We start from the raw sequence: 23915 nt of genomic DNA, 5'->3' as shown, positions 1-23915 counted from the left end.
TGTCATTGTAGTAATTATAACGGGTTTCTAATAAGCTAGCAAGAAATGTGAGTACATACCTGTAAAGAGAAGAAAAAAATAAAATTTAATTAGCATTTTTGAAAGTTTTGAAATTTTGTAATATTTATGGTAAAAATTGGGTAGTCGAAAAAGTCTTTTCGTATTTCTAATCAAACTTCAACCTAATAATAATCATAATAATAATAGTTGTAATAATAGTAATAATAATAGTAATAATAATAATAATTTAATTTAAAAAAGTATTTAAAAAAAATCTCAGCACTATTTCGAACACACTACAATTCATATATTAAAACTATCAAGCAACTCTTAAGCAAGTTATCACTTAAAAAACCTTAAAAATCGACACCGCAAAATCTGCAGCGTCAATACTAATCGACTCTGCCTCTTTCTCAGCTTCACTTCATTGCTGTAATGTCACATTTTTTTACAGTTTACTCAGCTACTTATCTGCTTATAGACTTAAAGCTCGTAGTTACTGCTGAGAACCACTGCATTCCCCACATTATTTGCTGCTTAATATTTCACATCGCCATTAAATCCAAATTGTGCTGCTTATTGCCACTGCAGCGCCACATTTTACAGCTGCCGCACATAGTGAAAGGGTCATGTGTGTTGTGCAAAAGTGGAAATACCCACCAAGCATGAGGTGTTCAATTTTCAAATCCTTTTGCTATGAAGTCAAAATATGGTTAGACATTTACCTAATTATACAAACAGTTCGGAAGTAAGTGTCGAGGAAATTGAGCATAATTTTAATAAAATATTTAAACATTATCAAGATTTGTTAAATGAAAAATTCGTGCTTCTAACTTTATGTAAGCCTCCTTTCGGTTAAATTACCGGTTTGTTAACCAACTATAGCTATAGAAACAGTTCCGAAGAGCCGCGAGAATTGAATATAATTTCTTTAAAATATCTAAATATTATCAAGATTTGTTAATTCCCAAAATTCATACTTCTAACACTATTAAAAGGTATGCTATAACCCACCAATCGGTTAAATTACCGGTTAGCTATCCAACAGCGCTACCAGCGATTTATGTTACAGTTTTAATGAGTTTCGCAATTTAAAATTCTAATCGAAACTGCTGTGTATTCGTTTTCTAATGCGAAGGCCTTATGAGTTAAACGGTGTGTATAGGTTACTTTATTTGAATATATTGGAGTCTCAGTACCCACGATGCACTGAGCAATTTTTTGAAATTTGTAGCAATTGATTCGACAAAAAAGAGTCGATTAGATTTCATAAGGAATTCGATAAGCAGCTTACACATAAACACATACTACGGCTAATGCCATGGGCTTACAGAACTTTTTATTCGAAATATATTTTTGAAAATATTACTTTCGTAATTTCTTGCAATCACCTAATCCTAGATAATATTTATTGTTATAATCAAAAGACTCAAATATATACATTGCTTTCTAGCAAGTTTTATACAATTTTTTGTCACAAACTTCTTGCTTACTGGGTACTCCCATACAAGTGTTAGTCCTTCAAGCATTTCGAGTGCATTCACAGAGCAAATTGGTAATGCTGCTTGGAAGCGTTGCTTTTTCTACTCACAACTTTGCAAATAAAATTTCAAAAGGACAGAAAATAAAAGAAAAAAATTGGAAAGTTGCATTCTTCTCTTATTTTCCTTGCAAATATTTTCGTAAATGGAATTTAATGCGGAATGCAATCAGTTGACCATTTACGCTATTTTTTGGTAAATAGCACACTTTTGTTAGGTTGAGAGGTCAAGCTGATGATTATAAAACGAAAGGTGCCAGGCTTTATGTATTCATGCAACTTCCTTTTGCAGTATATACAACGCGCATAGTTTGATATCAACTCTGATTGAAATAGCTTTCGACACGCCTAGCTTTCATCAGACTACCATCTTTAGTTGTTACGCAAGTTCAGTTTAAATCAAAACATAGTTCTTGTACTGTAACAGTAAACTCTTCATTCAATTCCTGGGATCACCATTAGTAGCTGTTTTCAGTCTGTTTGCCATATACATATGTATGTCTTACGACTTATCAATGAAACTATGGAAGGTAGCCTCCCAGCATATGCCTTGTTGGCTTTTTACATATCTTCAACGAAAACCTACATGGCATTTTTGGGAATTTGGCGTATGCCAATGATATTCATATTATTGGTCTTGAGAACGGCACCGTAAGTTCTGTTTTCTCCATGCTAGACAAAAAATGGATGTGGTGATCAACGAGGAGAAAGCGAAATATCTCCGGTCATCAAACACAGTCAGCGTAGTCGCGACGTCACTGTTGGCAGTCATAGCCTCGTAGTTGTAGATAATTTGATCTATCTTGGAGCCAGCAGCAACAACACGAATAATCTCAACCTTGTAAGATAATTTGAAAACAGTGTCGCGTTTACGTCTGTGAAATAATGATTTCTGACTACAAGATGTCATGAAACATATTACTATGGGCAATAGGTCTTAGATCTATTCTTACGACCAGGAAACAGACAATAAAACGACCGAATATCGTGACAAAAGTGAGCCAGAGCCGAAAAAACCATGTCTAAGTAGATTAACAGTCAGGGTTATGTTGACAGTTTCCTTCGATTATCGAGATGTGGTGCATCCGAATGCCTTCCGATCGGCCATACTGGAACTATTGAGTTTTATGCATAGTTTGCGCTAAGCTATTCGTAAAAAAGGCCGCATTGATTTTTCGTGAGTTTTTTTTCAACTAATGTCGTGCCGCAACCACGTATTCGCCTGATTTAGCGTCGTGTTATTTCTGGCAAACTCAAACGGTCACTCCAAAGAAACCATTTTGAGTCAATTGAAGACATTAAACGTCCATAAATCACTACTCACATTGAAGGCTACTCCGGAAATTGACTTTAACAACTGTTTCGAGGATTGGAAAAAAAACGTTGGTACAAGTGTATTGTGGCCAAAGGGGATTACTTTGAAGGGGATGACATTTACGCATTGGTATATTGCGAAAAATAAATTAAAAAATTGAAAATTCTGAAAAAGTTCTTACAATTTTTTGCTTATGCTAGAATACATTGTGTTACGTACGATGTGGAAGAAATGTGGTTTTATCTTTCACCAGTGAATTTGAGGTTAGTTCATATTTTCCATTCGAATACCAATTTGTGGAAGTAAACAATTGAACAAATGCCTCATAGGCTTTGAAAATTGAGAAATTGTTGTGAAACATATGTATATGTATGTATATATATGTACAGATACCTAGTATATAACCATATCCTCTTTCCAACTGCATGTCTGTGTGGCCTAACACCAACACATAGGCACGTAAGACGCCAGCATTTTTGTAAACAATCAGTGCTGATTTCCATTGTTTGCATAATCAACTTGAGCCAAATAAAATTTTGTTGCAAAACGAAAAGCAACAACAGCAACAAAATCTGTTGAAATCAAGAATTTGTGGTGTAGAGCACTCGAGCACACATGTTTGCATACGGGAGTGTTATTAAGCGCCAGTGTGTGTGTGTGTGTGGCAAGTATTTGCTGTGTTTACATAACGCACGCGTTTTCGATTTGACTACTCTTGAGGTCTAATCAGAGATACATACATATATTTGCACATATGTACTAAATCTGGTTATGCAAAAATTTGTTTGCCAGCACCCCACTGTGCAGCACAGCAGCCCACAGCAGATCAGAGCACACACTGCATAAGCGTGGGGTCTCAACCACCCCACAATGCCGTTTATTACACTTCATTTAATGGGCACTCGAGTGTTAGAAAAAACGACTTGAAAAATAAAATATATGAAAAATTACAAAACCAAAAAAAATGTGTAAAAATCTGCGAAAAATTCCAAACTGCTGCGTTACAAGCGCGCTGTAGGTGTCTGCCGTTTTATGGCAACAACAATTTTCGAAATTACTGGATTTAATTGAATTTGCCTGGCAGCCATTGGCATGATATTTGCTAAACTAGCGTAAACGGAATTCCAAATGAACTGCTTGCGAGTGTGTGTGTGTGTGTAGAATATATAAATTTTTTTAATTCTTTCAGCTTTGCTTTGCTATTCTAATTTTCTGTAGAGACATACATATATGTATGTATATAGTATATGTATGTCTGTATGTAAGTAAGGCTATTTGATCTTTTGTTGTTGCCTCGCTTTTGGCTAATTGTTGCAGTCAGCCAAAAAATCTGATTTTGTGCGAAAAGCAATTTGCGTTGCGCGAAAATTCATACAGACATACACACTTACATACATACATACATAGTATATTTATGCGAATTTATTTATTTCAAGTTCATTTGTTTGCGGTATTTTCATTTTCTTCGTCGGCTCATGTGCGAAATATAATTTCTGTATTTACCCAACGCTTTAGATGTTTGCATTCTAAATTTCATTGCTTTCTTTTTTATGTTCTTCCAAGATTTTTTTTGGCGAAAATCGCTAAATCATGCACTAATTTTCGCAAAAATTTATTGTGGGGTAATTTTGCTCAGTGTAAATACTTAAATTTTTATTTATTTTTCTCAGTGTAAATATCTAAACTTTTATTTATATTTCTTCAGTGTAAATACTTCAATTTTTATTTTACTAATATTTGTTTTGAAATTTTTTTTTTGAAAATTAACACCGTTTTTGCTGTGAAAAACATGTTTAAAAATATTTATGTAGTATGCAAAGAAGTTTTTCGAGACTTGGAAATTATTTATTATTGCTTGCTTTATTACTATTGCTACGAAAACTATAAAATTTATTATGTACACGATTTTACGGTGCAACATTTTCGCCTGTTGGATTTACGAGTTTTGGCATTATTCACTCGAAAACGAAAGATTCGCACAGATTATACATATAAACAAAGATGAGTCAGTAAAGAAATGGATTTTTACGTTTTTGAACTATTTTAGAACTATAGAAATAGAAAATGGCGCACCCAAGATTCGTCACTTCCATACTGTAAGCTTTTTTGTGATTGAAATAAAAGAAATTTTAATCAAAACTTCCTAAGCTCAACTGATTTTAGAAATGCTACAAGATTGTCAAAGCTAGTATTATTTTAACGTTTCCAAGTTACTCGGTTTCAATTCCAGAACATGACTTTTACAAATATTCTCACTAGATTTGGTTAAGACATCGTTTATCTGGAGCAAAGAGCACTCTTAGAAGAGATCCAACATCATATCTTTCTCTACCTATATTTCCCGTTTAAATTTGTTCTTTGAAGCAATTACTGTAATATTGTATTAAAATATCTAAAATCAGTCCAAAACTCAGTATTTCTTCAACCCATTAGAAAATGCAACTTTGTTTCATAACAATCTGATCTATTTTAAACCAAACTTTTCTTCTACCCAAGTTCTTTATGAGGTTTACTTATGGGTTTGCTCGAACAAAAAACGGCTTACTATAAATATATATTTTTCCCTACAAAAAATTTAATTTATATTCAAACTTTTGTCACAAATTCATATTTTAAAAAGACCTTGTGAAATTTTCAAAGAATAATATTAAAAACTCGGACATTGTGACATCATTTCCGGCAGTTCCTCGGAAAAAAAGTAGACCCGCGTTGACAGCAGAATTTCTGAGAGGATTATATGAAGTAAAAAGAAACAAAATACGTTTTTTACTGAAGATCATAAACTAGGTATTGGACGTAGAAAAAATAAAAAAATAAAAATTGCATTTTTAGTAGAAATTTTTACGAAAAAATGCAATTTTTGGTGAACATTTCTCGATAGCGCTAAAACTACCATATTAATCGGTTAACCTAAAGCATTTTGGACAATATTCTGGAGATGTTATAGAAATAATAAAGCAAAAAACTCAAAAAAAGAAGAAATCAAAAAATCGATATTTTAAAGTTCTGACACCCATGCAAACTCCCTAAACCAGTACCGCACAGTAGCTCAATATATTAATACTGCTAATGAACTTCTTATGTAGCGAAAACTGACTGTCAATAGCAGTACCTTGGAAAGTTGCAATAGCAAGATTCATTGAAACAATCTTAAGATCATAAAACAAACGATACTCAAACCCACTTTTAAGATAGCTTTGCTACAAAGTTTCAACAAAAAACATTAAAATTTTGGGTTTAAATTGAAAGAACGCAAATATTGTATGAATCATTTGTTTTATAGCTTACTGTTTGTTTGAAAATTTGCATTATTCAAAATATTAAATTTAAGGACATACCAGACATTATATTAGATACATGCAGTAAGAATTAAAAAGATAAAAAAATTTAACTAAAAACCGAAAATAAAAATGCCGCAGCAAAACATGAGAGTATATTTCATGGCAAATGACTTAAAATCTTAGCAGGAGACAATTCTGACACATTTCTGTACGCATTAATTATATGTGAACAAAATCAGACAAAAGCCATTAAAAAAATTTAAATGCCAAGATATGCAAATGAAAAGCTTATTATTGGAGACAACAAGGCGATTAAAAATGTAACGGGTGATTTTTTTGAGGTTAGGATTTTCATGCATTAGTATTTGACAGATCACGTGGGATTTCAGACATGGTGTCAAAGAGAAAGATGCTCAGTATGCTTTGACATTTCATCATGAATAGACTTACTAACGAGCAACGCTTGCAAATCATTGAATTTTATTACCAAAATCAGTGTTCGGTTCGAAATGTGTTTCGCGCTTTACGTCCGACAAATTTTGTTCAGCGATGAGGCTCATTTCTGGTTGAATGGCTACGTAAATAAGCATAATTGCCGCATTTGGGGTGAAGAGCAACCAGAAGCCGTTCAAGAACTGCCCATGCATCCCGAAAAATGCACTGTTTGGTGTGGTTTGTACGCTGGTGGAATCATTGGACCGTATTTTTTCAAAGATGCTGTTGGACGCAACGTTACGGTGAATGGCGATCGCTATCGTTCGATGCTAACAAACTTTTTGTTGCCAAAAATGGAAGAACTGAACTTGGTTGACATGTGGTTTCAACAAGATGGCGCTACATGCCACACAGCTCGCGATTCTATGGCCATTTTGAGGGAAAACTTCGGACAACAATTCATCTCAAGAAATGGACCCGTAAGTTGGCCACCAAGATCATGCGATTTAACGCCTTTAGACTATTTTTTGTGGGGCTACGTCAAGTCTAAAGTCTACAGAAATAAGCCAGCAACTATTCCAGCTTTGGAAGACAACATTTCCGAAGAAATTCGGGCTATTCCGGCCGAAATGCTCGAAAAAGTTGCCCAAAATTGGACTTTCCGAATGGACCACCTAAGACGCAGCCGCGGTCAACATTTAAATGAAATTATCTTCAAAAAGTAAATGTCATGAACCAATCTAACGTTTCAAATAAAGAACCGATGAGATTTTGCAAATTTTATGCGTTTTTTTTTTTTTAAAAGTTATCAAGCTCTTAAAAAATCACCCTTTAAAACAAAAGCGAAAATATTCAAAACATGACTTAATGCATAAAGAGCAACGCAATTTCGACAAGAAATTCAAGTGAATAATAGCGAACACGAAATTAAGAGAAGACGTAAAGAATATTTTTTATATTGACACAAAAATGACAATGAATGAACTGAAAAGACAGCTTTTGGTAAATTTTCTCAAGACACATGTCACGAGTGTTAATAATCACGCCGTAGAAATGCCGAGTATTCGTGGTAGTTTAGAATGTTTGAGCAAACCACTTTTAATTTTTTTGATTATTGCTGTTTTAGTTAAATTTTATTTACGTTTTTTCATTTGCTTTTCGAGCTGATCCAAGAGAAAGAAAATCATTTTATTTCAGTCTTCAAGACTGTCACTTCGTTAATGAAGTCGTAACACTTTAATGGATATAACTACTACTATGATAATACATAGGATTCGGTGACGAACAGAAAGCAAAAATATCTTTAGGAAGACTTTTTTTGTTTAGTATGAAAGTCAGTTAGCCAAAAGTACTGCTGGTTAGATTATTTCTTACTTTTTAAACAAAAGTAAGAATTCTCATACTTATTGTTAAGATCATAATATGTAAAAACGAACTTTTGATGTTTCTATAGACAAGAATTTTCATTGGTAGGTTATGTTATTGCATATCTCACCACCATCGAGTTCTCTTCATACCTTGGCTTAGTCGAATAGCACTTGTCGAAAATATGGTAAAAAACTAAAAATTGGTAATAGTTTAAGAGGTTATATGCATTTGTGATCTTAAAAAAATTGAGTGTCTCTCTCTCTCTCATAACATTTTCAGCTAACCAATACATAACCATTTTATAACTAAAACCCCCTCAGATATAACTAATATATAACCACTTAGTAACCAAAATGTCTGTCAAATATAATCAATACATAACCTATTTATAACCAAATTTTGGGTTAATACGAGTGATTTCTGTTATATCGTTTTTCCTTCGCCTATAAAGTTATGAAAAATGATGTCTGATGTATTTTCATTTTAGGTGAGGATATATAATATTTTTAGGCACGCGATTGGATATAAACTCTTGTGACGACAAAGCTTCAGACGATTTGTGCTTAGTCGAATACACTTGTAGGTGGTATATGTTTTTCCATGTACATATGTATATATAGATATAAAACTAGAAATGAGCAATAGTCTGGATCGACTCATGTAAGACCTTTAAAAAATCCGCTAAGGCGAAAGTACTGATGTACTCTCTTTATTTACAAATTTGTAAGTGTTAGGGCTTGATTTTTTCTTGTTTTTTTTTTCAATAAAAAGCCCACAATAGAAGTCGTGAAATAAGAAAATAAAAAAGTTACGAAAAAACATAAAAATATTAGATATGCGAATGTTTTTGTACATAACTGTATGCTTGTCTTCCGCAACCCGTTTTGAATAGGAAGATTATGAGATTATGGCTCTTCTACATCTCCCTCACTCTCATATGAAATAAACTATGATATCAGCAGTAAGCTGCCTTCATATTTAATCATTTATCCATTTACATAATAACAATGGAAGTCCATAGAGATGAGCTCATACCAATTGATTATTCCACAAGCAAAATTTGTCACAAAAATAGCTCAGGCTATAGAGGAATTATAAAAATAAATTATTCAAATATTGATTAAGGCAGAGAGAGTGAACGTGGACGAAGTGTAGACAGGCATACAGACATATGTATAAAGAACGGGTTGTAAATAGAGATATATACTATAAATATATTTCGAAGCGAGAGTTTTAAGAAAAAATATAGAAATTTATTAATAAAAAATAGAAATGAAAAAATTAGACAAAGTGAGAATTTGAAAAATAGTGTTGAAATAAAAATGTTCAAGATTACGAGTATATGTACAGTACCTAAATTTGGAAGCGAGAGTAAAAACAAACAGGGAGAAATTAATAAAAAAAATTGAGAACTTGACAAACAATTCATATAAAATATTCAAGATTATATAATAGATTTGGAAGTGAGAGTTTCATTAGAAAAAACTCTGAAAAAATCATAAAAAATGGAGAACTTGATAAAGTTCATTAAAAAATGTTCAGGAATATATAGTAAATTTGGAAGTAAAAAAAATAGTCGGGAAAAAATATTAAAAAAAAATCGAAAACTTGAAAAATAAAATATATATAAAAATATTATTAACAAAAAATCAAAAATGTTTAATTAAAAATTTAAAAGAGTTCTCTTTTTCAAAATAATTAAGCCGAGAAAAGAAACCATTTCTGAACTAAAAAATAGAGTAGCAAAAACTAATGTATATTTTTGCAATCAATTTGTAGTTTTCTATGACTAAAAAACTCAAAACAATTTTCTTCACACAACCAACGAAAGAGCATCAACATAGCCACTACACACTCGCACTCACATACAGCACACAAGTCAATAATGCTATTTATATACTTTTCACTTACAATTTTCATCATATTTTGTGTCTGTTATTATTCCATTAAGAAAATAAACAGCCAACAAGCTGGCTGCCAGTGCAAACAACAACAAATCTGCAAAGACGAGGACAAAGTTTGCAAATTATTGACCGAGTTACGTACATATGCACATATGTGGCAATGTATGCCAGAAAAAATTGACATAAGCCAGAATAAAAACAAACAACTGATAGTAGAAAGCAAAACAACAACAAAAAAGAAGAAAAATGTCACACTCGAGACACCAGTTGACAGGTGTAGACGCGAGCAAAGCAAGAGCATAAAAACTAAAGAGTATATAATACACAGAGCAAACAAAGAGAACGACGGCGTGAGAATGTAAGCAAAAATAAACAAAACAAGAAAATGTGAAAAATCTGAAAATTCCTACTAAACAAATCCGGACAAAGCGAGTACAAAGTTTATGGGCAAAGTGTAGCAAATGTAAAACATGTGTAGGCAAATACTAGCCGTCTTTCTCAAGGCAATAGTCATTTGCGCGGAAGACGGCAACGACATGTGTGAAAAACTGAAAATCACTTAAGACAATTGCGAGGTTGTGCTGTTGAACTGGAAAATACGAGGCTAGTTAGCACCTGAACGGCTAAATTGATAGCAGGTAGCTGAGCGGGGAGCGCAAAAACATCGCATGACGAGCGAAAGAGCGTCAATGCTGTAGCTGAGCGCACATATATGCAATGAAAGAGCGTGCAAGAAGAGAGTGTATATGTTAGTTGTAGATTGCTGAAATATTTGGTAGTCAAAATATTTACTTCATTTCAGAAGTTTACAAGGAGAACATAGACACTTCGTGCCATGATCAGCTGCCGTGCGATAAAATCCGCTATAAAATAGTAGATATTATACGACCATGTAATAGTGGGATTTTATTATGCAAAATTCTTGCCGTGAGTGGCAGAAATATACATTTTGCTTTAGTAATTTGAATGAAGTGGGAATTTTAATTATTATTGCTGAGTAGTTGTTTGCTTTATACATAAATAGAGACGAAAAAAGAACACATGTCTAGAATTTCTAAATAAAAGCAACTACAAGTTTACAGAAGTCTCAGAAATTGTAGAATTCAGATTTATTTACGTTTCGAAATCATTTTAATTTAAAAAAATTTTAACTTGGAAGACTAAATTTTGTAATGTATTTTTTCAATAATTACACTATTCAACAAATCTGAAGAAAAAATGTTTGACTAATGTGCTAAGCGGTCTATGAGGTGTTTGAGGTGTGCGGATTACTAATTTCAGTTCACAAATTTGCCATCACATACAGCTATTTTGGTCATTTTAGTAAATTGTGGTGGTTTGACCCCGACATCCTTTGACTACAACACAACAAATCATGCGTGTTGGAAAATTTTTACTTTCATTTTCGCTTTTAGCAGCCCAAAATTAGCAAGAAACAAGCCTTTTCCACATCAAAATCGCAAAATAAAGTAGTGGCCATACAAACTGACTCACTAATCAATATTAAGTTCATATATGCAAACCTTTTTTATTTGGCAAATTATCTTCACAAAATTTGGCATGTACTATTATCCAAACTATAGCATATATGTAGCTGTCATACAAACTGACAAACTGACCTACAAAATCACGTTAAATATTATTTTATACCCTTTTAGCTATAAGAAATACATCTGTGTAGGGTATTATAGCTTCTGTGCGAACCAAGTGAGCATTTGTCTTGGTTTGAGCTTCAACTTGGAGCAAAATTCTTAATGGCATAACAACAAGTCAACTGCCTTTAAGGCAGTCAGCATGAATACCATACACACACACACATGTCTTATACTGTCTTAAACTGTGTGTGTGTGTGAGTACTTGATTATTTTTTTCGTGAAATACTTATCCGCCTTCTATTTAAATCTACAAATATTTATTTAAAAAGACAATTGGCCGCCTCCGCCGCCGTCACCACCTTGGCTTCTTTGTGCTGCTGACTAAATGCCCGCAGACAAGCCTGACTGATAAGGAAAGGCACACAAATAAAGTTGCTTAAATACATAACATATGTAAATCTGTATATATATAAGTATATATGTATGTATGTATGTGGGCATTGCATGCATTAAAGAAGAAAGAGGCAAAGGAGTAAAATAACTCGGAAAAATGGAATCACCGCCCTTCTTGACACGTTTCAGCGCCCAAACAAAAGACAATATACTCGTATATGTACATAGCAATGTTTGTATATATAAATACTTGTATATTTTCTTGGAGTATGGCGTATGCCTTTGAGGCTGTTGAACGAATTAGTGGCATTTAAACAAATTTTCGTGCCACAGCTGGCAAACAGCAGGCGCTGATAATGGTGAGTAAACGAAAGAAGGGGCTCTAAATGAAATTAATTCATGTGGCTTATTGCATTTAAAAGCTGCTAAACAAATACAAAAAGGAAATACATTTTTTAATACAAAAACAAATATGTAAAACAGTATGTGCATGCATAAGCAAATGCTGCAAGGCGCAAATGATGGTAAGAGTATGCAGCGAGCAGGTCTAAAAATGCTTCAAGCGCCCACAAATATGCTACAAATTTACACACACGCACACATACATGCGTTTATGCATACCGTTGTGCGCCCTCGTGTGCATATTTTGGTTGTGGTTCGCTTGTGGCACCGCCAGCTGTTGATGTTATCAGCCTTTCGGCGTACGTTGATTGCGCTTGACGGCGCTGTAGCGACTTTGGCGCGTGCGCCAGCCGCTTTAATGTGCATTTGTTGTACATTTGTTGTTGTTGCGTATTTTTTACATGCTCTGCTATTAATTTCCATTATCGGATTTTGTTGTGCAGTAAACTGCAACCGCTGCGGTTTGTTATTGTTGTTGTTAACATTTGTTGCGGGTGTCTGACAGCTGGTTTTGATGTTTCATTTTCAGTTTTTTTGTTTGTTTTTGTTTATGTTTGCGGCTTTTACACTTGTCATAAATGCACTTTGCTAATAAACATTAATTTATTGCTGTTGTTGCTTTAACGGTTTGTGTTTTATTTTGTTATTGTAACGGTACAGGCTTGATTATAAAGTTGTGATGAAGTTTGAGGAAGCTGAACGGCAACAACTTTGTTGTAAGCAAGTGAAGAAGTGGTTAGTTTATAAGAGATTTGTAGAATTTTTAGCCAAAAATATCGTCACCCAAAATGCAACACAGCGTATCATAAAAAAAATCGATAATTGCTGTCAGATATAATAACCATTTTATAACCAATATAATAACCAATATGTAACCGTTTTATAACCAACCTTAAAATTGTGTTTCAAAGTGATTGAGATATAATAACCAATATATAACCATTTTATAACCAAAACTCAAACTTTGTTTCAATATAAGTGGTTTCTATTATATTCATTTCAAAAATTCGAAAATTTAAATATCACATTTTTGAGGTGAAAGCATCTCTAGCGATAAGGCATTAGTCATGCTTCCTCTCCACCGATTGTTTCCATTTGACATTGCATCCTCTGGAAGCAATCGGTGGAGCACCGGCTGAAAACAGCACTATAAAGCAAACTGTCAAATAAGTGCAATCATCACTTCATTCGGGAAATCTATTAGTGATCGAATCATATCAAGAAATGGCAAGTTGTTTATGAGGATCTTGTCCTAAAAAGTCAGCTTCCGGCCAAAAGTAAGTTACTGTATGGAAAACCTTTCTATTTGACGACATATCCTTACGAAATTGGGCATACATTTTTGCCCAAGACGGCGCTATAATCTCCGAAGAAATTGTTCGGATCGGACTACTATAACATATAGCTGTCATAAAAACCGACCGATGAAAAATAAGTTCTTGTATGGAAAACTTTTTTATTTAACAAGATATCCTTAAACAATTTGGCATACATTTTTATCCAAGACAGCGCTACAATCTCTGAAGAAATGGTTTCGACCGGACCACTAGATCATATAGCTGTCATACAAACTTACTGATGAAAATCAAGAAAAAGCTCTTTTTATACCCTTCAATGCTACAAAAAATGCAATTGAGAAGGGTATTATAATCACATTCACTTAACTTAAATCTCGCACTTGAAACACCACTACAATTTAGTCAGCCACTAAAAAGGCAATGGCTGCAGTTTCATTACCCAAAGCAGGTAATTAAAATAAATCACAAAACTACACGAATTTTCATCAAATAACGCTTTGAACTTTCATTTCCAGCACATAAAAGTTTCAAAACTGAAAAATTAGCACCTGGAAAAAGTCACCAAATCCACTAATGTTTTTATATTGGCAAGTTGGAAACAAAACTTGTTGCAAAGGCAACAATTGAACAACAGTGAAATGCCCACAATGCGGCTTATAAGCGCGTTTGAGGCGAACCACCGCCAAACAAGGCGCATAAAAGTCATGAATACACACAAGTATGCGCGTAAGTATAAAGTTAGGCGTTTGATGGCCCACTTCCTTATTAGCAAACAGCGACAATTTGCGTCAAGACGCCAGTGAAAATAAACGAAAAAAAAATTATAAAGAAATGAAATGAAATGAAGCGAAATGAAAAACATTATAATAACCGCAGTAGAGGAAACTGCCATAAGGCTGGGTACATAGTGAACCGCATGAATGTTTATTAGCTTATAGTAGCATTATCAAATCATTACAGCAATAAAAACAACATATGACTGCAGGCGTTTCTTCATTACTTATACTTGCTTTGTCTTATGCTATTGACTGTTGCCGTTTTGCACTTCTCTGCTGCACTGTGTGCACAGCCTTAGTCAGCAGTTACTGCGGCAGCTGCCTGCGCTCGCTGTGTGGCATAAATTCGGTGCCTTATGCGCCGCTGAGCAAAAACCGAAAGTAATGAAAATATATAAAATGTGTGCAAACTTTTTAATTGACAGTTTATGGGCGCACCGCTGATGCTTATTGGCGAGGCTAACTAGGCACTTCTGGCAGTCAAAAAAACAAATAATAATAATAAAAAACACGCCACGTAACTTTACGTTTGTCACCCATAAAGCAGCAGATGACACAAACAAGTTTTCTTTTTATTTGCGGTACTTTTACGCATACGTAGACGTATACATACATGAGTGTAATTATTTCTTCAAAAGTCAAAAGTTTGCGAAGTGTGTGAATGAGCGGAAATGGTTAGTGAAAGTGCTGGAGCCAATTAAAAATAGTAATATTTACACACAAGATGGCTAATAAAATGTAAAATGTCAGCGAATATGCTACAAAAGCAATAAAGTTTGCTTAAAGTTTTGGGAAAAAGTTGCGACATTAACTTTAGAATTAATCGAAAAAACTTTTATGAAAAAAGAAAACATTTTCTGGTTTGACTAGACTTTGTCAGTTCACATGCCTAACTATGTATGATGATTAGCAAAAGTGATTGGCAGATTTTGATGTGTCTATCGGTGGTTGATTTATTGTTGTACGAAGTCGGTCTTATGACGAAAGCTTTTGTAGTTCTACTTTGATTTGTGGCGCTCACTTTCAGTTTATTTTTTTTTTAATTTGTTTGCTATTTAAATATTTTGGAATTTGAAAAATTTGGAGGGAAATAAAGTGATGTTGAGAAGGCAGAGAGTTAATTGAGCAGATCAAAGAAGGTTGAACATAAAAAAAGAAAGTATATCTAAATTAATATTCGCATCCAACTGCTGGTAGAATCTGGTTTCGAAATAGTTGTCGCTAATCCAAGTATCCAAGTAATCCAAGTAGAGGTACTTTCTTGAATAGCCTATCTTTGAGAGACCACACGTGAGTCGTGTCAAGCTGTCATCTTAGTTTTGTTCAGTATTATTTGGTACCTGCACAACTTTTACAAGTCGTCAACTTTATTACGAAAATTTAGGTTCTGTAAGGAATATGTTTCGGGCACTTCGGTGAACTTCTGGTCAACATAATCGGCCTACTGAGTATACTATCCGCAACACCATCACTCCCCGTGAGACACAGCATTCATTACTGGATAATATTCGACCGAATAGATCACGTCCAGCACGCAGTGAAGAAAATATAGCAACCGTAGCTGAGAGTGTACACGAAAAACCTGGAGAGTCGATTCGATGCGGTCCGCAGCAACTCGGACTGACGTATAAAACGACTTTGTGCATTTTACGTCTAGATCTTTAATTGAAAACGTACAAATTACAGCTTGTGCAAGAACTGAAGCCGCTCAAACTTCCCAAGCGACAGTGCTCTTGAAAAGTTCCAAGAAGATCCAAAGTTTTAGAATCAAATTTTGTTCAGCGATGAGGCTTATTTCTGGCTCAATAAGCAAAATTGCTCCATTTGTGACGAAGAGCAACCTGAAGAAAATTAAGAGCTGACATTTCATCCAGAAAATACAATAATAAACATTACCCATTAAATTTAAAGTTTCTGTGTTTTTTCTTTAAAAAAGTAGGGAACCTCGAAATGGATTTTACTACTGCAGTATGTACATCTATCACATATGTAGTCATATAAATAAATATGATAATAAAGCCTCTTATCTCACTTCGCCTACAGATTCATGCCAGCAATTACCCTCACTAAAGTCATTGTCATCGTCAATGGCAACCGAAAGCAATTTACTGCACGCTGACACGCATTAGACGCGGAAAGAGGCTCAGAACTTGGCTAACGAACGAATAATAAACAAATAAAGATTAACGCAATAACAGGAGAAAGTCGACGATGTAGAATAACAACGATAATAAGAACGACTAAAACATATGTACTAGAAACACTCAGCGTGCCGGCAGCGTGTAAAAAGCGCCGCTGGCTATGTCGTAGAAAATTTTTAGCTCCTTTTTACACATATTTTATACAGTACAGATAGTTACAAAAGTAAGAAGAATGTCGCCAACGCTTGCATTGGTAGTAACGTCATCACTTTTCACGGTCATTCGCCGAGGGCAGTACAGAAGTAGACGCCCCACTGTCGTTGCATTAGAATAACAACTAAAAATTATAATTCAACAAAGCGTTAACTTGGCAGCGAATTTTAGAGCGTCTTGGAACCAACATGCTGTGAATTGAGCTTATAACGAACTAGTGACGGTTTAGTACATTTGAGGTTAGTTGGTTTTGTGAATATAATTTGAAGTTTTTTAGTGTCAGTAAACAAATTATGCAGTAAATTGAACTTGCGAGAGACTAGTTATCGACTAGTACATTTCGGGTTAGTTGGTTTTTTATATATATTTTTGAATTAAGAATTTCGGAGTATCTGTGAACCTTTTGACTGCAGAATTTAACTTGTTGGAGACTAGTTACAGACTAGTACATTTGGGGTTATTTGGTTTTAAGTGAATATTTTTTAATTAAGAATTTTGGAGTATCTTTGAACTTGTTTAGGAAAGTCAGTGGAGAGTCAGTGAAGTTTATGATTATATTTTTGCTTCTTTTATATATCCAGTCTATATATCACACTGATTTTTGAAACTATGCTAGACAAAGCGCATTTGCAAGCTCAACAGTATATTTATTGTTGCTGGGATCACAGTATATAGTCAGCGTCACTTTTAGGAAAAGATGTTTTTGTAAAAACTACTCATTCTTCTAAAAGCATCTTTCAAATATTTTAACAAGGTTTACACACAGTTAAAGGTAATATACCTAAGCATAAACACTCATACATACATACATATGTATGTACACATGATGACTCGTATTTACCCGCAGTAAGGTCAAGTTACTCACTTCTATTGTCGCTAACCGGCTTAGTGAGCGCATTAAAGTCGGTAATGCGTCTTTGGTAAGGTGCAGTGGATAATACAAGCACAATAACAATAACAAAGGACAAAAGTGGCTACAATGCCAAGTGCGGCAGCGCAGCGTCGGCTTGCCACCGAAACATTCCAGAAGCTGAGGGGAAGAAGAAGCAGCAGCAAACAGTAGCCAAAGGGTTAACAGCTGTTGTTATTGTTATTGCCGTTTGGATATGCACATAATTGCAGATGCAATGACGCTGGTGGCTTGGTTGACACTGTTTAATGCTCACAGCGCTGACGCGTCGCCGTTGATGATTATGAGTAAGCGCTAACTCGTGTGAGTATTCACAGCATTTTCATTACTTTCGGACATGCGTTTATGCATAAGTATGTGCATGGCTGCGCGCGTGTGTGTGGTGCTTTGCTGGAAAATTGTTGAGTGGTAAATGTTGCGCTAAAAGCGAAATGCAAACAGTGCATGACAATGCAATTAAATGGGTCGAGCAAAATGTGATAACAACAACTACAAGAGCATGACGGTAAATGTGTAATAAGAAATATACTTTCGTACGTAAATGCGTTTCAAATGGCGTTCACGTGTAAATGCATTGCAATTAAATGAGTTTGATATAAAGTCTGCGGCTAAAAATAGGAAACAAAGCCAGCCAGGTGATTCACTTAATTTTAATGGAAGCTTGTTATTGCCGACTGTCTGCGTAAGTAAGAGCGCTCATATTTTAGTAAATTCATGGAAAGAAGTATTTTTGAATACAAATTATTATTATTATTAAGTATAAAGGGCTTTGGTTATCTCGCGAAATCCTTGGGTAAAATGTATTTATAGTAGTTTAAGGAGAAAAAATTGTAAGAAATAAATAAAATGATAATAAAGCAAAAAAAGGGTATTTGCTTCACAAATAATGAACTTTGCATACAAGAACATGATTTTGATCAGTCAGTTTGTATGGCAACTATATGCTATAGTTATCGAATCTGAACAATATCTGAGGAGATTATAGCGTTGACTTGGATAATAATCCATGCCAAATTTTGTGCAGATATCTTGTCAAATAAAAAAGTTTTCCATATAAGGAATTATTTTTGATCAGTCAGTTTGCATGGCAGCTATATGTTCTTGTGATCCGATCGGAAACATTTCTTCTGATACCGGTGTATTGACTTAGACAATAACCCATGTCAAATTTCGTAAAGATATCTCATCAAATAAAAAAGTTTTCCAAACAAGCACTTGATTCCAATCGTTCAATTTGTATGGCAGCTATATACAATACTGATCCGATCTGAATAATATATTCGGATATTATATTGTTTTCATGGAGAATATTATATGCCAAATTTGGTGAAGATATCTCATCGAATAAAAAAGTTTTCCCTACAAAAACTTGATTTGGATGATCAGTTTGTAGGGCAGCTATATCTTATAGTGGTCCGATATCAAAGATTTTAGCATATTACTATCTTCATAGTGAGATAAGGTCATGTGTAAAATTTCTGAATTTCTGACTCACAAACTGAAGGACTTTTTTTTCTGAAGCACTTTCTGTCGGTGAAATTTAACCATCTCACAGTAGCTCGTGAGCCTGAAATATGTTATGGACGGAAGAATTAAGTACAGTATGTTTCAAAATCTTTTAAAGCCGTTAAAGCAAACGCTACAACACTAAAAAATAGAGGAATTTAGGTCAAATGCTACCCACAAACCTATGTAGCTGCCAAATAATCTATACTTGAGTCACTGCTGCCATTCTCCACAGCTTTACATGGCCACAAATTAGTTCAGCGCAATTTAATCGAAATAAATAAGGACAATTTAACACACATACATATGTGTGCATGTATTTTTGAGAAAAAATCACTGAGGGCAAATGGCAACAGTTTATTTGTTTTGGCCCTTAAGGATTTTTGCAAGAACTGGCAGGATTCACAAGACAAGGCGTCGCCACTGCCGCAAATAAAAGCGACCAAATACAACAAAATTAAATATTTATTGCACGAGCATGTAACAATGAATGTAATGCCTGTCAAATAGTGACCTAGGAAAGTTTATATGTAAAAATATACCACAAAAAGGACAGAGAGAGAGAGCGAAAGGTTTACATATGTAATCTAGATGCAAACTTTCCAAGCCAAATAGCAAACAATGAAAAAGTGTGTGGCTAAACAACAAAAAAATACATACATGCATATATACATATTTACGTTTGCTAATACTCTAACAAAAATATGCAAACGAAAAATTGTTTACGTGCCAATATTGACTTGAGCTTTCAAGCAAACATGCAAATATTTGCATTAAATTCGCTCAACTAAATTTCAGAATTTTTTTTTTATGTTTTCAAATAAAATGAAAATTTTTTAATCGAAAAGTTTATTTCTATAATTTGCTTTTTTTCTTTTTTTTCCATTAATTTTTAATTACAAAATCAGCAATGCTGCCATATCTCAACAAAAAAAAAATAACAGTCTCCAACTCTCTTCCACTTTTTTAATCAATTATCTCTCATAAACATTTCCTTTAACGTGGCAGCTGAAATTGTATAAGCAGCGAAAGCTGGTGGGTGTGGCGGAAGGCGAATTCATAAGGAACTCCTGCGCACAAAACATTTTCGCCAGCGGCGGGCAGCAATGTGGCTTGTCATGGCGCCATTCAAGCGTCTTTAATGCCATATTTATTGTCCAAAGCTAGCGTAATAGTTGGAGGCGTGTCAGGGCGGCAGAACGCGGCCACATAATCAAATCTAGAAAGTGCTTTGTTACAGCATGAATTATGGGAAATTGATTTTCCTCAACTGCTCGCAGCTTTTGTGGTAAGAATTTGATAAGTGCGGAAATTTAATTAAAGTATACGGCAACTACATATATGTAAGGCAAGCGGTGTTGGAAATATGCTGAGGAGGAACGTCGCAAAAATTTAAAGGTTTTGGCAAAAAGTCGAGAGAGATGGGTAGTTAGAAAAGTTTTAGTGGTTCTCACGCAGTCACTAGTATTGCACTTATTACAACCTGATCAGGGAGTAATAAGTTTGCAGAAGTATTAACATCCACTAGGAAACGTCGAAGACTCTATAAAATACTAACATCTACTAGGAAACATCAGAGATCCTATAAATAATCATCCTTATCCGCTTGTTCTTCTGTCGGTTTATACCCGATATAGTAACTTAGTTTTTGAGGTATTGCTCTGAAATTTCACACACATCCTTTTCTCGTTAATAAAATTCTTATTTGCTGATAAAGTCGATATTCGACTATTATTAGATATAGCTGTCATACAAACTGACTGGTCGAACTTAAGTCTTTGAATGGAGAATTTTGTTATTTGATGAGATATCTCTACAAAATTTGGCATGATTTATTGCCCAAAGCAGTGGTTCAATCTCCGAAGAAATTGTTAAAAATGGACTGGTATAGCATATAGCTGCCATACAAATTGACCGTTCAAAATATGGAAAAAAATCTTTTTATACCCTTTTAGCTATAAGAAATGTACCGGTGAAGGGTATTATAGCTTCGTTGTAGCCGAAGTAATCTTTCAAAGCACTCCAGCAAATCATAATAACTGTATTTCACATACCCGCAACTTAAGACTCGCAGCTACTCATGCTCTCAGTGGCAGTTAAGCCGTCACATGAGTGTTATTTAGTGTTATTACACCATGCAATTTTGCCAAAATCCCTATCAATGCAACAAAATCTCAACAATATACACACATACAAACAAACAATAACTCAGTGTTTAAAAAAAAACATGTTGAACAATGCACCAGCCAAATGTTGATGAGCATAAGATTGGTGGCTGGTTAGCAGCAGTCAGGCGCGCAGACTATTTGGTTTGTTGCCAATCGGCATATTAGCTTTTTTCAGTATTCACACACATATGTACATGCATGACTGCACACATATTATATACGCGTGTGTGCACACTTAAGCCAGTTGCACCCATAACGGTTAGATGACATTGGCACATATTTGCGGTGAAATGGGGATACACCCTTCGCCGCTGGTCTCAAAAACAAACACACACACTCACACGCATGTAACTAGCAGTTACCCACCCACTTTATGGACAAGTGTGTGTGTTTGACACCGATTTGTCGCAGGGTTGCTTGGCTTGCGCGCCGTGCGGGGTTTGCGCTTGTTTACACAGTTGCTTAAGTTGTTGCTGTTGCTCTTCGCCCCTTGAGATAATTATTACTAAGCACTTGACATACCGCCGTGACAAGGCGGAAAAATATGATTGAGTTAAATGATTTGAAAGCAGCAGCGGAGGGAGGCGCAAATGCCTTTGCGGGTAGACGAACTGTAAATTTTCGCAATTAGAAATGATTATTTATTGTGCGGCAAAAAGGCTGTGAGAAGATGAGCTCAGCAAAGTGATTGTGCAAGGCATTGTAGTGTAATTAAAAACAAAATTGTTTACCAGTGATGGCAGCTAACGCGTTTTTTGTGACGGATGGGTGTGTGTGAGTATATGTGATATGCATGTACTCTGTGTGTATGTGTGTTTATGTATAAAAATATAAGAGAAAATACGCTTACAAATGTGATTTGGTATTATTAAACGCATACATACATACTTATGGTTGCATAGCAGTTAATTGGTGTATTGTTTATATGACAGACACATACATACATAGGTAAGCAACTCATTAGTTTTTAACCTCAAAACTAGTTATTCAGACATTAACATTTAATTTAGCGATGCGATATGACTGAAATATTAATTTTGTACACTTCTATTTTTTTATTATTTTTTAATAATAATTAATTAGTTATAAAAATTAAAAATTAATTAATTAATAATAATTATTATTAAAAAAATTTAATTAACCATCAGTAAAAATAAATGTAATTGGAGAAAAATACTATACATTTTCTTAATAATTATTATTAATTAATTTAATTAATTTTTAAAATAAGTTGATTGTTATTAAAAAAACTAAAATAGGTAATAAAAAAATTGGAAAAAAATATTATAAATTTTGTAATAATTATTATTAATTAATTAATTCAACAAATTTTTAAAATTAGTTAATTGTTATTAAAAAAAATTAAAATTAAAAATGGAAGCCAAAACCGAAAAAAGAGGGTAAAAAGATTCTGTTTCGCGGCCACAGTTGAGGGACAGTTTGGCCCGAGAAACTTAATTTTTTACCTAAATAAATTAAAGATGGATTAAATCTTAGTGTTACTGCGTGCACTATAGGAAGAAAAGTTGATAACAGCCAAATTTTTCGTGAGAAGCTCATGAAAGAAGCCACTCTTTCAACCCCGACATGTGCGGGACAGAGCTCAATTTTTTCAAGAGCACCTTGACATTGGTCAGTTGAAAGATTACGCGACATATTGTGGACTGACGAAACGAAAATTCTTTTATTTGGTTCCAGAGGCGTCGAGAGTATTTATGTAAGTACGAAGGCCAGAATATGATTCATTTGATTCCAGATATGTTTCACGGACGGTACAACAGTGAGGCGTCAAAACCAACTTCCCTCACTAAGGAAGGTTCCTTTATATTGGATTAAAAAAACATGGATGTCAAATTGAATGTTGTTACAATAGAGTCGACCGTGCTATCACAAGCTAAAATGCCACAAAATGCCGCTGAAATATCTCAACGACGCCAAGCATACCAGCAGGTTAGCAAAAAACTGAAGTAAACTGCCAATGGAGTTGAAGTTATTCGCTTGCCGGCTTATTTACCTGACCTTAACCCAATAAAGAATCTTTGAACAGATCTTATGGAAGAGGTAGGGAGAGAAAACTTGTCAAAAACGAAGCCGTGAAGCAGGTGTGGAAGGCCATTCCTTTCGAGAAATGTCGGCCTTCGCTAGACTCTATGCCTAAGATATACGCAGCTGTATTATCCAACTACGGCCATTCACCGGAGCACTAATTGTTTAAGGTTTATTTTTTATTATTATAATGAAATAATTGGTATTTGTTGTAAAATAATCAACACTGTTATTATTAACCATAGCTGAAATTTTTGTTTAGAAACTTTTTTATTTATTATTTTTATCAAAAAAAACATTGAGTTTTAGACTAGGCAATGGATTAAAAAATAATTGAAAATAAATTCTTAAGTTTTAAAAATGCTTATCAAAGCATAGACTGATAAAAACCCATTAACTTCTTATGATAAAAAAAAAATATGATAATAAAATTCAAATTAAAAATCGAAAAAGTGGAAGCCATTAGAACTTCTTATCTATTTTACAAACCACAAGAAGGTTAAAACCATAAAAACATTAGAGATATGGGTGTCAACGACCACAGTATGAAATAATTGGATGTCACAAACCCAATTTCCAAAAATTAACTGTTATTTACAACAAATATCAGCATAGACATACAGA

General features: G+C 34.2%; 1 protein-coding gene across 9 annotated transcripts in view; it reads right to left on the bottom strand.

Annotated features, from left to right (window-relative positions):
* The window catches only part of LOC105232472 (serine-rich adhesin for platelets), a 221075-nt gene that overhangs the window by 122071 nt on the left and 75089 nt on the right, over positions 1–23915 (bottom strand). The gene's annotated exons all lie outside the window — the stretch shown is intronic.

The sequence above is a fragment of the Bactrocera dorsalis genome, chromosome 1 (genome assembly GCF_023373825.1).
Source record: "Bactrocera dorsalis isolate Fly_Bdor chromosome 1, ASM2337382v1, whole genome shotgun sequence".
NCBI lineage: Eukaryota > Metazoa > Arthropoda > Insecta > Diptera > Tephritidae > Bactrocera > Bactrocera dorsalis.
This window is presented reverse-complemented; position numbering and strand designations above follow the sequence as displayed.